At 42.3% G+C, this 17,034-nt stretch overlaps 1 long non-coding RNA gene across 1 annotated transcript in view; it reads right to left on the minus strand.

The window, feature by feature from the left end:
• LOC120405876 overlaps positions 1–14,749 on the minus strand; it is a 165,681-nt gene extending 150,932 nt beyond the window's left edge. Inside the window, exon 1 of the long non-coding RNA XR_005598948.1 lies at positions 14,647–14,749. This is a non-coding gene — a long non-coding RNA (uncharacterized LOC120405876). The remainder of the gene's footprint in view (positions 1–14,646) is intronic.
• Between the last annotated feature and the right edge of the window lie 2,285 nt (positions 14,750–17,034).

Raw genomic sequence — 17,034 nt, forward strand, 5'->3', positions numbered from 1 at the left:
GTGCCAGGTGTCCCTGAGGGAGTGAAACCTAACAGGCAATGATCAAGTGATCTCTCTCCTGCCATCCATCTCCATCCTCTGACGAACAGAGGCTAGGGACACCATTCTTACCCATCCTGGCTAATAGCCATTTATGGACTTAGCCACCATGAATTTATCCAGTCCCCTTTTAAACATTGTTATAGTCCTAGCCTTCACAACCTCCTCAGGTAAGGAGTTCCACAAGTTGACGTGCGCTGCGTGAAGAAGAACTTCCTTTTATTTGTTTTAAACCTGCTGCCTATTAATTTCATTTGGTGACCCCTAGTTCTTGTATTATGGGAATAAGTAAATAACTTTTCCTTATCCACTTTCTCAACATCACTCATGATTTTATATACCTCTATCATGTCCCCCCTTAGTCTTCTCTTTTCCAAACTGAAGAGTCCTAGCCTCTTTAATCTTTCCTCATATGGGACCCTCTCTAAACCCCTAATCATTTTAGTTGCTCTTTTCTGAACCTTTTCTAGTGCTAGAATATCTTTTTTGAGGTGAGGAGACCACATCTGTACACAGTATTCGAGATGTGGGCGTACCATGGATTTATATAAAGGCAATAATATATTCTCAGTCTTATTCTCTATCCCCTTTTTAATGATTCCTAACATCGCGTTTGCTTTTTTGACCGCCTCTGCACACTGCGTGAACATCTTCAGAGAACTATCCACGATAACTCCAAGATCTTTTTCCTGACTCGTTGTAGCTAAATTAGCCCCCATCATGTTGTATGTATAGTTGGGGTTATTTTTTCCAATGTGCATTACTTTACATTTATCCACATTAAATTTCATTTGCCATTTTGTTGCCCAATCACTTAGTTTTGTGAGATCTTTTTGAAGTTCTTCACAATCTGCTTTGGTCTTAACTATCTTGAGTAGTTTAGTATCATCTGCAAACTTTGCTACCTCACTGTTTACCCCTTTCTCCAGATCATTTATGAATAAATTGAATAGGATTGGTCCTAGGACTGACCCTTGGGGAACACCACTAGTTACCCCTCTCCATTCTGAGAATTTACCATTAATTCCTACCCTTTGTTCCCTGTCCTTTAACCGGTTCTCAATCCATGAAAGGACCTTTCCTTTTATCCCATGACAGCTTAATTTACGTAAGAGCCTTTGGTGAGGGACCTTGTCAAAGGCTTTCTGGAAATCTAAGTACACTATGTCCACCGGATCCCCCTTGTCCACATGTTTGTTGACCCCTTCAAAGAACTCTAATAGATTAGTAAGACACGATTCTCATAGCATCTTTTGCAGAATGTTGTCACAAATGAAGCCACAGGTACTTTGCTATGGATCTCCTTACCCAGAAGCATTGTAGCTGCTCACTTAACCAAATAGGAGTCCCAGAGATGAACCCCATCAAAGTTAGGACAGAAATACAGATTTATTTCAGTTATCTTATGTTCAGTGCCAAGGGAACATGCTTGACTTCCCTGCCTAATAGGCTTCAATAAAAGCTTGTTCAAAGTGTGTTGATGTGAATGACAGAGCATCTGACCCTGACATAGCTGCATGTTTATTTTATGCTTTTTTGCATGACTCCCGTCCTCCTGTATCCCTTTGCCTAACCACTCAGGCATGTTTGAAACACCAGACTTATCACACCCATTGATTGCACGTCATGACTCTGGGAGGAGGAAGGATGTGTAGTAATTTTAATGTAACTGGGGAGCATGTTGATGCTGTAAGTGATGTCCGACAGTACAGAAAAGATTCAGAAGGCGACTATAGAGCACCAAAGAATTGGTTCTCAGTGACTTTGAGTAGATAGAGCTGATTTGTCTCTACAAATCAAAAGTTTTGCCCCTCTTTACATTTGTCATCCTTAAGACTTTATTGGACATAAGAGGCTAGAGATGTCTAATTACTGAGAGTGCCAGCACAGCTCTTTGACAGTGAATCATCGATAACGACTCTTTGAATATGATTTTTTAACTAGTTGTGTACCAACCTTATAGTTATTTCATCTAGACCACATTTCCCTAGTTTGCTTATGAAAATGTCACATGGAACTGTGTCAAAACCCTTCCTAAAGTCCAGATAAGTCATGTCTACCGCTTCCCCTCACCCCAAGCAAGGAAGGAAATTAGATGGATTTGCCAAAAACAAATCATGTCAAACAAATGTTGGCTATTATTTATCATATTTCCCCAGTAGGTGCTTATATATATTAATCATTTATTTCAGAATCTTTTCTGGGTACTGAAGTTAGGCTGAGTGGCTTACAATTCCTGGGTCCTCTTTGTTCCTCTTTTTAAAGATAGGCATTGTATTTGCATTTCTCCAGTCCTCTGAGACCTCACCCGTGCTTTGAGATAATCATTAATGGTTTAGAGAGTGCTTCAGCTAGTTCCTTAAGAATGGTAGGGTGAATTTCATCAGGCCTTCTCAACGTGAATTCATCTAATGTATCTAAATATTCTTTCACCTGTTCCTTCCCTAATTTGGCCTGCATTTCTCCCCCCTTTGTAATATTAATCATGGTTAGCATCTGATCACAATTAACCTTTTAAGTGAAGATTGAAGCAAAAAGGGCTTTCAACACTATTAATTTGGGACCCAAATGAACAAACTTCTGTATTACACATGAATGTGAGTGTAGCTTATCATTCAATAACATCTCCTGAGTAGAAAGTGTTGCCCTACTTGATAACTATAGGCTTTTGTAAACAAGATGTGTATTAAAAAGGAGTTGCATACCACTTTGCTCAGTAGAATAATTTGAATGATCACGAGCACTTCCTGTCACATATAAATTGGGCATTGCAACTGAAAATAAAATTTCTCAAACTGGCATTTCCAATTTCCCTAGAAGCCACCTTGCAGCAAAGTGACAGCCCTTGAGAAACTTGCAATGCTGCTGCTCAGTAACCTCTTTAAACAATAGGAAGATTATACTGAAAAGACTTAAATGTTTGTGCCTGTTACAGTATAGGCTATTATTTGTGCAAGCATTTATGTTCCCACAATTAAACACACTTGCACTTTTTGGTCCACAGTAAATTACAGATCCAAATGATTTTAGTTTTAACAACTTCATTGCCTTATTAAATACCGATTAAAATGCATCTAGAAAATTATTGCACATACAAATTCAGATGTCTGCTTAAATATTTAGGTCCAGATTCTCAGCTGCTATATCTCAGCATAGTTAGTAAATTTAATTATCTGGACCTTAGTATTTAAACACATTTTTACGTTAAAAAGCCCACCATCTCTAGGGTACTAAAGCAGATTAGAAACAAGTTCTAACAGGGGCTAAAGTTGCTTCTGATTCTACAAATTATATTACTTGGGTACTTTTTTTTTTTTTTTAACATGAATAACGAGACCAGAATGTGATCTAAAAAGAGGATTTATTTCTGAGACAGTTTTGAGGTTTTTGTTTATATCTGCTGATGCTGTCTGAACTAGATTATGTATTTTTGACCACAGATATGGAGTGAGAGGGAGGAAGGGGTTACATTTTTAATTTGATTTCAGTGATTCAACAAAATAACTTTCAGCCCAAAATAAAAAAAATTATGGCACAGCCAAAGGAAAGATCTTTTAGCCCAGAAAAAAATGAAAGGTTGAAATGAAAGACAAAAAAGGATGAAGGGGGAAAAACTGTGCTGTATTGTTTAATATTAATCTAGCTCCCCCCCGGTTAGATGCTTTGTGCTATCTTTAATGCTCAGGCTATCATTTTCCTAAAGCACTTGAATGAACAGTGAAGGACAAAGGTATCCTTCTGAAGGGTATAGCTGCTTGCAGGGAGTCACTGTGGGATCTTTATTCTGTTGATTCGGTGTCTTTTCAGATCAGATGAATGATAGGAGGTACATCTTTCAGCAACTTAGCAACTTAGTCTTGATTGCACACCCTCATGTCAAAACAAGCTGGCCCACAGCATCCTGTTGATGTAACCCTTCTGCCAGGCCGAAACAATAGCAGCAAGGGCCGGGTTCAATACATATGGGTCCCTTCCCTACAATGTAATGCAAAACCAGCTCGAGCCCCCACCCAGTGACTTGGGAAAATCTTACACACACCCCTGGGCGCCTCAAGGAGGCAATACTTCCCCTCTCGCAAGCACAGAGTCTTGGTGTAGCAGAAAAGATTTAATTACATGAGGTAAACAACAAGCATTAAATTGGGAAAATACCTCAGCTAGAGTTCATAGATCAAACCGTGAGCAAAGACCCACCCAAAGAAATTGGGCCGTGTCCTTCTCTCTGGTCTCTTGAGTCCAGCAACCCCCAAATCACCCACAGTCCCAAAAGTCCCACAATCCAAAAGTCTCTGTCCCGGGTCAGGCAGTCCCAGAGTTCGAGAGTCTACCTGCAGAGGTCCCCCTCCCCAGCCTTGGTAGAAAGGGGCACCTTACGTGGTTTGGGGCCAACTGCCCTTCCTCTTCATGGGGTTCTGCTTCCACTAGTCGTCCCCGCAACTTCTCAGCTCCGCTCGCTCCGTGGGCTGCTCCACCCGTCCCACAGCTGCTCCGCTCTACCAGCTGCTCTGGTCCACTAGCTGTCCTGTGAGCTGCTCCAGCCGTCCTCGGAAACTGCTCGCTCCACTCTGCCAGCTGCTCTGCTCCACAGTATAGCTTCAGGCTCCCCCACTGGTTAGCACAGTACTCAGTGCTCTTAGCTCAGCGATTCCAGTGATTTCAGCTCTTAGTGATTTCAGCTTTTAGTGATTTCAGCTCACAGTAGGGGAGCCCAGTGCCAGTGCACTACTGGTCCAAAGTGAGTTCAGCTCAGTAACCTGTATCTAGATTCTTAAGGGAATCAAAAATTAACTCTGACATTCCACAGTGGAGAGAGGCATAGGCAAAACTGGGGCCTCTGGCTCACACAAGGAGCCTGCACCACCAAGTACGGATACCTGTCCCCAGCCTCTCTCAATTCACTGGGTTTTGGAACCCATGTCCCTTGTCTAGCAAGTACTATTTAATGTAGGTTGAGTCATTTCTGTCATAAAGCAGTCTCATAGTTCCTCATTCACATAATTAAGGTAACAGCACTTTTTTTTCCCTTCCTTCCCCAATAACAAAGAAATTGGGGATTCCACAGTGTGAAAATAACCATCCCATGTTGCCGTGTGTTATGCTAAGTGGAGTGGGTTTACCAATGCAAATGCACATTCCTAAAATTCCTTTGCCCACTCCTCATAATGTACCACCAGATGTCAGGGTAGATCTCATCCTGACTCTGCTTACATCGAGAATCCAGGCTGAGTACAACCAGGACTGGATATATATGTTTAAACGATCTACAATCCTCTCTCTCACATACATCATGCCTCTTTTTAACCTGTTCTCACTTGCTTTTTATATCTTCTCCGTGGAAGTTAATTGAAAAAGAGCTTTCTTCTTGATATCAGGTTGCTTTGTTATTTAGGTGACCTCTGTGGTGACTGGTATGAGTGTGGCCCTCCTGCTTCTGTTCCCTGCTTTCTGAACTCAGTACTCAGTACTCCTCTTCCTGTTTTGTTTCCTTGTGTTGTGCTGTACGTGCATAGCATTGGGTGTGTGAAGCAGCTACTCAGGGCCTGCTGCTGCATATCTGGTGTTCGGATTAGTATGTTTTGTTCAGACAATTGCTGACCTAACTGGTTTATGATTACTACATGTTTTGATTGACCCCATACCTGTGATTATTTCTTCATTCGCTTTGTGTTTAGAGATTACAGTTTTGGGGTCCATCAGAACATAACATTCCGGCAACAAGTGCTTCTGTTTTGCAACCACCTCACATCCTTCAGCTGCTGACTGGTGATTATTCAGAACTACATATGTGCAGATTGTGCAGCTCTTCAATTCTGCTAGGTTACCCTGGCTGCAGAACTGATTAGACCATGATGGCACTGATATTTATGATGGACTCCTGGAACCCAAGTCCTCTTTTAATGCAGCCTCAAGAAGTATTTCAGCACCAGAGATTTTGTTGTGTTAAAAAGGGGAAAACCTTTTCTTTTCTTTTTTTTTTTTAAAAACTCACCAGCAGCCCAAGTCTGCATGTCTTTTGTAGCAGTTGGCCCAGGACTGTGAATTTGGAGAAATGATGATGATCATACTCAGGGATATTTTTGTGATGAGTGTAGCCAATGACCATTTGGGCAAACAGTTACTGGTTAAAGGTGCTAAAATGGAAACTTTTGATGCCACGGTTGCCAAGAGTCAGACAATTGAGAGGGCTCATGTCTCAGACTGTTGGTACCTTTGTGCCTATGCTTAAGTGGTCAACTGCTCCTCCTACTTCCATTGCCCAGAGTCATATAACACTACCTAATCCTGCTCCAGCGCCTTGGGCGTGAAAGTTGCCAGATCCTCACCCTTTCCTTTCTGGTAGTATGGGTCACTAGGCAAAATTTCCCTGTTTTCTTGGCTAGAACTGAATTGTGCTGGGCTTGTGGGAAGGAAGGAGACTTGAAGTTAGTATGGTGCAGTATGCTGCTTCATGAAGAGGGGAAGCCTGAAGTGCACACTGTGAATATGCAACTGCATGAGACCACTTTTACCAGGTACTCTGATGTTTCCTTTAGTATGATCTTCTCATATGGCAAGGGGCTGGAGCTAGCATCCTGCATTGTAAAAATTGTACACTGCCGAAGTGCATGATGAAGACAAGTGCTGAAGTTAACATTGTCCCCTCTGATTTAGTTCATAATCTGGATGTTTGCCTGACTACAGTGGTTATAAAAGCTTGTAATTTGCGTGTTTTACAGACAGCAGATGAAGCTGTATGCTCTGTGCTCTACAAAGGCATAACCTTGACTGCAAAATTTTACATTGTTAAAGGTGCTGTTGCAAATGCTGTTCCATTATTGTTCTACAATCTGTGCTTACAGCTTGATAGTATGCATGAATTTATATAGCATGCCTCACGTGTGGTTATGTAGCTAGAATAGAAGGTATCTCGGAATGATACTTTGGGTGTACCCACGATTTATTTAACAGTGACAGTGTTCTGGCCACAGGGTATGCATACTCTCAGCAATTGGATTTGAATGCCAAGCCTTTGCAGCACCTGAATGTTATGTACACCCTGCACATGTGGACAAGATCTGGGCAGAACTGCAGCACATGAAAAATAAAGGTATCATTTGGGAGGTGGAAGGGCCTATGGCTTGCAGCTCACCCATAGTAATCATATACAAGAAGAATGATGATATTTGACTATGCACAGATTTTAGGACACTTAATATGTGAAAGATGAGCAATTTCAATTGCCAACCTTCAAAGAGGTGAATTGCCAGGGAAGTGGATCCTGGATCTTCTCTGTGTTGGATTACTGATCCAGTTATTGGCAAATACCTGCAGCTGAAAGTTTGCAGCTGTTAATGACTTTCAGCACATCATTTGGAAGGTACTACTATCAAGGGCTTCCTTCTCTCTGTTCCTGAATATTTCAGAGAGTGGTCTCTCAGTTTCTTGATGATAACCAGGGTGCATGTTGCTATTTGGAGGATACAGTCTCATCTTTGCTAAAATCCTTCCTAAGCATAATGCTATTCTGGATCAGGTGTTAACCTGATTCCAACAAGCTGGCATAAAGTTGAATGCAACCAAGTGCAGTTTTGCAAAAGATGCTGTAGTGTTTCAAGATATTCTTGGTCAGCTGATGCTGTGAAACTGATGCCACAGCTACAAGCTGTTGCTTCACTACTGTTACCCACTGACCATAGCAGTTTACATTCATTCCTTGGCCAAGCTCAATACATACATGGCTGTGCTCGGCCCCATTTTAACATCACTGTCAAGCTGCTGTGGTATTTAATCCAGGGGCGCCGACAGTTGGTTTGGACTAAAGAAGAAAGGGTTTTGAAACCACACATTAAGCCCTTTGTCAGATCCAGTTTGTGCTTATTTTGATCCATGGAAGCCTGTAGTGATTCAAAACTGATGCATTCAACTGGGGTCTGGGCATAGTTCTGCTCCAGAAAGAATGGCTGGTTACATTTGCATCTTGTACTGTCACCCGAGAAAAAATGAAGTATTCCCAGATTGAGCTAGGGTCCTTAGAAACTGATCATTTGCCTATTCTGAGCCTCTGTCAGAAGGCCATTGACTAGCCTGGCTGCAGTGGTGGATTATTCAGCTGCAGCAGTACGATTTTGATTTGGTACATATCAAAAGGAAGACAATGTACTTGCCAAAGCTCTTTTGAGAAATTCCACTGGGTTGGCACCCTTGTATGAAGAAACAGCTGAGTACACAGCATGCTTTTTGCTGAAAGATACATCAGCTGTCTCGGGAGGACCTTGAACAGCACTCTTCAGATGCTCAACTGTGCAAGGTGATACATGCTGTACAAATGGATTGAATGTACCCAGTCCTTAAGAGAAAACTGTCTACCTTCTACAAATTCGTTCAAAGATCACAGTGAAGACATGCTACTTGATGTATCTTGATCAGAATGGCCCAAGTGATTGTTCCTGTGCTACTGCAACAAGCAGCCCTGGATGTGGTTCATGAAAGACATTGGGGAGTTACGAAGATCAAGTAACTTCTGCATGGTTCTGCTTGGTGGCCAGGACTGCATTCAGATATTAAGGAATGCTCAGCCTGTACAATACATAGAACTACTGCTCCTCAGGTCCCTTTGAAACTGGTAGTCATAGGCAGACCATGGCAGACAATTACAGTGGATATTACAGACCCCTAGATTGCACTGCATGGCTATACACTATTGACTTTTGTAGACTATTACTTGTGTTATCCCTTTGCATTCAAGGCACCTCAAGTGGTTTCTTGCCCAACCACTTTATTCACTATGTTTGTTTTGGATAATAGGACACTTTTTGTACCAAGAGTTTGAAAGCTTTCTGATTAGTATTGGTAAAATATGTTATAAATCTTCTGTGTGCCATCCCCAAGAAAATGGGATAGTGGAGAGAGACTGCATAAGACTCTGAAGAAGTGGGTATCTTGCATAGTGGCAAAAACATTGAGATACACCTTTCCATATGGCATTAAGTCGTGCTTGATATGATATTGAGTACATCTGATAGAATAGGGGTTCTCCAACACTTTCATCACCTCTATCTTCCACCAACCTATATGTCCATACTGATGGAAAAGATTCATCCAACCCTGTTGCAATCCTCAAAACTGACTGATGTGACTAGGAAACATGCAAGTTTCAGCAAGCGCATCCATACAAAACTCCATGCATGCTTGTCCTGGCCAAACAGCATGTGTTGGGGGAGGGTCTGGATGTGTTTGATACTCGTGGTGAGATCTTGCAGGCTACAGATCGTGGTGAATATGTTTAGCACAGTGAGAATGCATTGCTAACCATAGAGATATACTGCCTACTGAACGGGGAACAGATAGGGAAGAGGATGCTCTTTCTGCATATGGTGATGTCATGTGGGAAGTTGCACCATAGGAACAGCATCCACACCTTGAGCAGAATCAGCCTCCATCCAGGTATCACTGAACTTTTGGGGAAGGGAAGGAAACTGTGATGGGCAGGAATCTTCCGCAACACACACCAGTCCTCTTCTATGTCCTGCTCCCTGAACTCAGTGTTCCTGTTCTGCTGCAAGAGGAAAAGGGTGTGTGTGTCTGTGTGTGTGTGCATAGCCTTGGGAGTGTACAGCTATGTAGGGCCTGCTTCTAGATAGGTGCACTTTGGGTGGTCATGTTTTGTTTATACTGTTGTTAACCTCAACTGTTCAAGATTATCACATATTTTGATTGACAACCTACTGAATGTCTTGCTTCATTTTGTTTGTGTTTTGGGATTGCTCTTCTATCAAAGTGTAATCTTGTCTGTGAAAGTTAACTAGAAAGGAGTTTTCTTCTTGACATCAACTTGCCTTACTGTTTAGATGAGCTAGGTTTTGTTTTTAGCTCCTCTGATGGTTTTTAGCACCTCTTTTATAAGCAAACCTTAAACCTATAAAATGGTTCTTATAAAAGAACCATTATGGACAACATTAGGGTTGATTAGAAAGATATCTGTATTCACATCTAAACCCAGAGACGTCCTGCAGTATCCAAAAGGAAGGGGTCAGACAAAGATCAAAGGGGGAGGGAACCTTCTAGAAACAATATTTTGTGTTTTTGTTTAACTTCTATGTATACCGTGAACATAAAATAGGAATAAGGTGATCTGGCAGAGCTGTGAAGGCAAGCTTTTAACAGAAACTTTTAACAGAAACTTGTACCTGATTATACTGGTACAAGCATACACCAGTTACGCAACCTAGATAATCCAACAATAAATGTGAATAGATAAATGGTCAGAATATAGCCCTTGATGAATTTCCAATTCTTATCTAATCTCCTAGCTACAAGGGCAATTGGACCAGTATTTTGACTTTAGAGGTCCTGCACTAGGAGACCAGTGTAGCTAGGAGAAGCTCAGGCAAGCAATAAAAAATTTAGCATGACACTTACATTGTAGGACCTGCACCCCTACAGGATCCATATAATTTGCATCTGTTGCTGATAGTGGTGTTTTCAGTTTAGGTATCTAGTTTAAGGATCAGTAGACAATTAACAATTGATAACCAGATCAAATAGCTCACTTGATATCTCTGTCTGAGGCATATTCCCACACTGTCACTGGTTCAAGTTCACTCTCAGCCACACTGAACAATAACTCTAAATCAAAACAGATGCAGCTGCACTAACAAATGTGACTAAGGTAAGGGCCTCAGTGCTGCTAAACATTTATTGGATATTTCCTCTAACTTGGAAATCTTCTAACACAAACATAGAAGCAATGATTAAAACTAGATCTACCCCATTAAGAGTGAATGCATTGCTGCTTAACTGGATTTTAATAATTGAGAAGGGAAAATTTTATCAATGCACCCTGAAACCTTGTAAGAATGAAATGTGTAGAGACGGAATCTTGTTTTAGCATGACGTTCTTATGTCAGTGTGATTAAGATGACTTTTGACCTTGTTTTTCATCTCCTGCAATTCTCATGATGGTTCTTTCATTTATTCCAGTGCAACATGCTAGATAAGAAAGCAGTCCTGGGAAGCAGTGACAGAGCTCAGGCTCTCCAATATAGCAATTGTTGTGGGCACAAATCAAAGGAAATCTGTATGCATCAGACATAGAGGGAAGGTTCACAAAAGTGATTATTTGCCATGGTGATTAATGAGGCTAATGAGTGGTGGCACCCAGTAAAAGGATAAGAGAAAAAATACTGGTTAGTACATGTATCTCTTCTACTGGACAGAAATCAGAACTATGCAGGTGTGACCCATTGGCACTATACAGCTAACACTTGAGAAAGTCTCCTTTAGTTCAAGTGGTCGGGACTTGTGTTTTTGGAGAAGAATGGCTCGAGTATTGCCCATGGCAAAAGTTAAAAAGAAATCATGAGTCAGACTCCCCTCCTCAGGTATCATGAACTTGGCCCCCAAATTGTGTATTTAAGATAACTCAAAAGAATACATCATGCTTTTGGTTTTGAAGTCCCTCTGCCCATCCCTAACATGTGTGTGGAGCAACTGCACTGTTGCCAACTCTCTCAAACTTACGAATTAATGTGACTTTGGCCTCTGTAAGGAGCAATTGCTGGAAGACCCAAATAGAATCACATTACACACATTTGTATAAAATGCTGCCTGATGGTGCTGAGCTCCCAGCTTCTCCCCAAGTCCCAAATGCTAATGGTGCCTACTAATCCCACATGTGGATCATTCCCCACCCCAAACCCCTACATCCCCAGCCATACATACATGAATTCTGCCCTTCCATCTCACACCTGCCTGTTGGGCATTAGTACACCTCTGCTTCTCCTGCAGCTCCAGGGGTTCTTCCTCTCCCCAGCCTGATTGTGCTGAACAGCTTTAGAGAGGTCTGTTTTCCATGTTCCTATGCCTGGGGGAGCAGCTCCAGGGATTCTCACCCCATCCCTTCCCCTGTCTGGTGTTGCAGGGAGGGAAAGGGGAGTGGGGAGGAGCTGAGACTAAACTGATTCATACTTCATAGCTGGGGAGGAGGGAGCAGAGCTGAGTTCTGTGCCCATCTTTTGAAAATGGTATTGGCTGCTCTTTCTCCATCTCCTCAACTAAACACTCCTCATGGGGAGAGTTCTACTTGCTTCCTGCCACAGCTTTGAGTGTCTGCTCTTGCCCAGGAGACAGGAAATGGGGAAGGCAGCCAATCGGTGAGTCTTTTCCCATGGGCAAGGCTGAAAGTCTCATGTCACCCTGAAACAGAGTCTAGCACAGGGGTAGGCAACCTATGGCACAGGTGCCAAAGGCAGCACTGATTTTCAGTGGCACTCACACTGCCCGTGTCCTGGCCACTGGTCCGGGGGGCTCTGTATTTTAATTTTAAATGAAGCTTCTTAAACATTTTAAAAACCTTATTTATTTTACATACAATAGTTTAGTTATAGATTATAGACTTATAGAAAGATCTTCTAAAAATTTTAAAATGTATTACTGGCACGCAAAACCTTAAATTAGAGTGACTAAATGAAGACTCGGCACACCACTTCTGAAAGGTTGCTGACCCCTGATCTAGCAAATATTGCATTGCTGCTGGAATATGGCAACACTGGACTACTACCCCATCTATTCCTATGAAGTTCTGAACAGTCCTGTGTTCAACACTAGAGAAATTCTGTTTAGAAAAATTCCAAAAATATTTGTTTTTGAAAAATAAAACAGTTTCAATTTTGGCCTTTTAAATGATGCGATACATAATACAATTTTTTTTTTAAAGTTTCAAAATAAAAAAACAAACTGTCTGAAAGTGTTGAAACAAAACATTTCATCATCGTTGGAATTTTTCTGGTTTTCTTCCAAAACAAAAAAAAATTCTGGTGAAAAATTGACCTGATTTTGTGTGATGCATCAGTTTTGATGGAACTGCATATTCCAGAGTTTCTGATTGGTGCAGAGACAGCCATGATATACTGGAGGATCACAGAATTTGTTACAATTAAAAGTACTACTGATGAAAAAAACCTGATCTGCAAATATTTTTGGACACAGAGCTAAGTTCTGTTTGCTGTAATCCATGGGCTCTGTTATTCGTTATTCACGAATATTCGGACAGTTGCCAGCATGCATGAAGTGTTCATGACTTTTAGCACAAACTATTAATCATCCAAAAATTCATATCGGAAGTCCATTACTAGGGGCAAAGTCAACCTTTCTGCAGAAGGCCAATACACCCACTGAAGTCTCACTAAAACCCTAGTTTTAGATTTCAGTGCTGTATAATCCATGTACTTGCCCCATGCACATCTAAATCAGAGAGCAGAAAGAATACAATGTGATTTATGTGATTGACCACACAACACTAATAACGAAAGGAAACAGTTTGAACATATATAGTTTGAAAAAATATTTGTGATTTGTCAGCAAAATTATAAACAAATGAATTCAAGGAAATTAGGATTGGTTTGTGAAATATTTGTTAACTAAAAATTATCTGAGGCCCCGATGCTGAAATTGACACCCTAAGTGCTGACTGTTTAAACAAACACCAGATCATCTACTCCAGTGGTCCCCAACCCTTTTGTCTGGCGGGTGCCAGACGAAGGACCATGGCGGCGGTCGAGCATCCGCCAAAATGCCGCCGAATTTCGACGGCAATGCCTCTCGATGACGTCACTTGTCGGGGGCAAGTGGCATCATCGAGAGGCGTCGCCGCTGAAATGCCACCCAATTTCGGCGGCATTTCGGTGGATGCTCAACCGCCAGCCGGGACGCGGGCACATTTAGATGCGCCCACGGGCACTGTGTTGGGGACCCCTGATCTAGTCTGACCTCCTGTATATCACAGGCCAGTAATCACCACCCAGCAACCCACACACCAAGCCCAATAGCCAGACCAAACAATTACAGCCCTCAGGAGACTAAACCAATGTGTGCCAATGCCACCAAAATGGCAGGGAATTGATTTAGTGAGCTATCCCCAGATGACCTGCACTCCACGCTGCAGAGGTCCCTGTCCCCTTCCAATCTGACATGGGGTTAAATTCCTTCCCAAACCTGAATACAGCAATCAGTTAGACCCTGAGCACGCAAGATCTACCAGCCAAACACCTGGGAAAGAGATTTCTCAGTACCACTTCAGAGCACCAGCCCACCCATCTCCAGCCCTGGCCATCTCTGATGCATCTGAAAAAAGGGCAATGAAGAAAAAAAATGGGGGAAGGACATGGAAGGGAGGATTTCTTTTTGACCTCTGAAGATGACTGGCTGAAACATGAAATTTTAGGAATAATACACTCAATGGGACTGCACGTAGGGGCAGCAATGCACCAATACAGACAACTATAGGACCAGGGCCTAAGCATGTGACAATAGCTCAACCAGCTATGGTTAAAATACAGATGAGAGGACTCCATTGCACTAAATATTTTTTATATTACAGAGACCAAAAAATACAAAAAGGAAATAAAATATACAACATAACCTACCCTGATATGAATGCCACTGAACACAGACACTTTGCATTCCCCAATTAATTTCCCTCCCTGCTAGCCACCAAGCCTTGCATGCATACACACACTTTCCTATGAATCTGTCCATTCCAGGAAGCAAGTATCCCTGGTAGAAACGAACTAAAAACACTGGGATTAGCTACTAAAAAAAAAAAAAAAAAAAAAATCAGACATGACTTACCTTTACTCATGAATAATCAGTGTGCTTTTCCAGAGCAGAGAGAAATGCATTGTATCAAGTGAATGTATTGCTTTGTTGTCAGACAAAAATCCAGCGCAGCAGCAAAGCATGTTGTTCTGTGTTAGTGCACTAAGTGAAAGTTTCCAAATCTTGCAGTACGCTTTCTAAATCTTGCATTTAAAGGGTGAAATTCACTCTTGTGCACACCTATCAAATCCATCCCCCCCCAAATAGGGCTTAGTTGGGATTTACATGGAGCATGTTCCTTGTTCCTTCCTGATACTGGGGTGAATTTAATTCAAACTGAAATATAGTTACATTGGACCCCCCCCCCCTTTATTTTGGTGCAGTTTGTTTGAACTTCTGTTTTATTCTTGACTCTTTTCTAGCTGGATAGGAAGTGTGAAGACTTATTTTAAAATTTGAATACCAGTTTTGCCCAAAAGGATTAAAGTACAAGAGACCATAAAATGCTGGAATATAGGCAATACTGGGGTGGGATGCTAGCTTTATTTTTCCACCTCTCAAGGTGAAAAGAGGACCCTCTGAAAGGCAAACTCCTTGGAGGTACCTGCAGACATATTGTATGGATTTTTCTAATACTCTAGCTATACAGCATTACACTGGAAGAGAAACACAACATTAAAGTGTCTCATCCTGCTCCTCCTGACAAGCCATAACATGGGAGGTGAGGAATACTTTTAAACTAAGCCTGCCTACATTGCACCCCTTAAAGAACCCCTGTTGTGTTTGTAGAATACACTCAGGGTTATCTCCCTTTATATGCATGTCACAGAAGGTTAGTTTCTTCAAGTTACTGTTCCCACTGATAGAAGCAGCAGGGTAGGTCAGGGAGGGGAGTACTGATAGGCACTCACAAAATAACTCTTGCAGCAGCTGGCAGATGTGGATAATGGCAAGCAGGAACACCTGTGGCTACTTCCACTGAAAATCCTCTGATCTCTCCTGTTCTCCCCCATGGTCTACAGGCAACACAACCCTAGCACTCCTCAGAACAGGAGATTCAGTTCCCCACATCCTAGAGACAGCAAAGGGAGAGGAAGGGTGGACAGAATTGCTTCAAAGTAATTGCTGCATTGCTTCAAAGAGGGCTGCTGGGCAAAGTCTAAAGAAAGACCAGCAGCAGCCCTGCCTGCAGGCAGCCCAACAGCAGGGCAAAACCCATGGTTCCTGCTGTTCTTACTTCTCCAGCCTCATCCTTGAGCTCAGCACTTCAGGGAGTGTTTGGGGGAGTGAGGTGAGCTGCCTGTTCCCTACTTGTTGCCCATACGTGAGGGCTATTAGGGGTAGATGGCAGCATCCCAAAGAAAGTGGAACTGGGAGGAAGTAATCATCCTTTGCCCCTCCTGAAAAGCCACTACATCAGAGACTCTCCTCTGAGAACCTCCACAACTCCTGTTAGGGAGACAGAAACAAGGAATGGGTGAAGCTGGAACCAAGGCTGTACCCTCTATTCACCACCCAGAGTGTCTGAGTCAGCACAGGTGGGGAGAGATATAGGTTCAGGTCAACAAAGGGACTCACTTGGGTGTAATTTTTAAGCACTTAACCACCTCAGTGGAATCCATAAATCCTGGGTTAGGTGCCTAGGTTCCCAGTATGATGCAAGGGGAAGAGAGAGGCACCAGGGAAGCGGATCTACATACTAGGTGGGGAGCTGCCTATGCTAATCAATAGCAGATGCCACTGGGAGGAGGGTATCCTTAGCTTCACCCCCCTCACTGAGTTAGTTGCCTAAGGCCTGGTCTACACTAGGCAATTAATTCAGGCAATTACCTGTAGACAGCACTAGGTCAATGAGAGAAATCTCCTGTTGATCTACCTACTGCCTCTCAGGGAGATAGCTTACCTATGCTGATGGGACAACCTCTCCTGTTGGTAGAGGCAGTGTCATCACTGGAGCAGTGCAACTGCTCCATTGTAGCATTTTAAGTGTAGACAAGCCCTAAGTCTGGGGTTCTCTGCTTATGAGTCACAGCTGGGAACTCTTCTCCTGGAGTCAGGTACCTATGCTGTTTCTTGAAAGAATGACAGTGGCACATGCTGAACTTCCCCCAAAATGGAGAGGGGAGGAGGATGTCAGAGACCCTGGTTCAATTTCTACATCTGCCTGATAAGGCATTTGAGCAAGTCACCCCAGGAAACATGGATAAACCAAACTATACCATTTTAGAGGAACATCTTATACTGATTAAAATTTCACTGGGCATACACTTGATCTTCTATGTCCTCAAACTTTTGTGAACATGAACTTCATTATCTTAGTGTAATCTCTAAGGTAAAATGACCAATAGTTTTTTTTGGGTTTTTTTGCCCCTGACATAAAAGGAATACATGAGTCCTTTACTTTCTAAGTGCAGGGTAATG

This window comes from Mauremys reevesii, linkage group 5 (genome assembly GCF_016161935.1).
Source record: "Mauremys reevesii isolate NIE-2019 linkage group 5, ASM1616193v1, whole genome shotgun sequence".
Classification (NCBI taxonomy): Eukaryota; Metazoa; Chordata; order Testudines; family Geoemydidae; genus Mauremys; species Mauremys reevesii.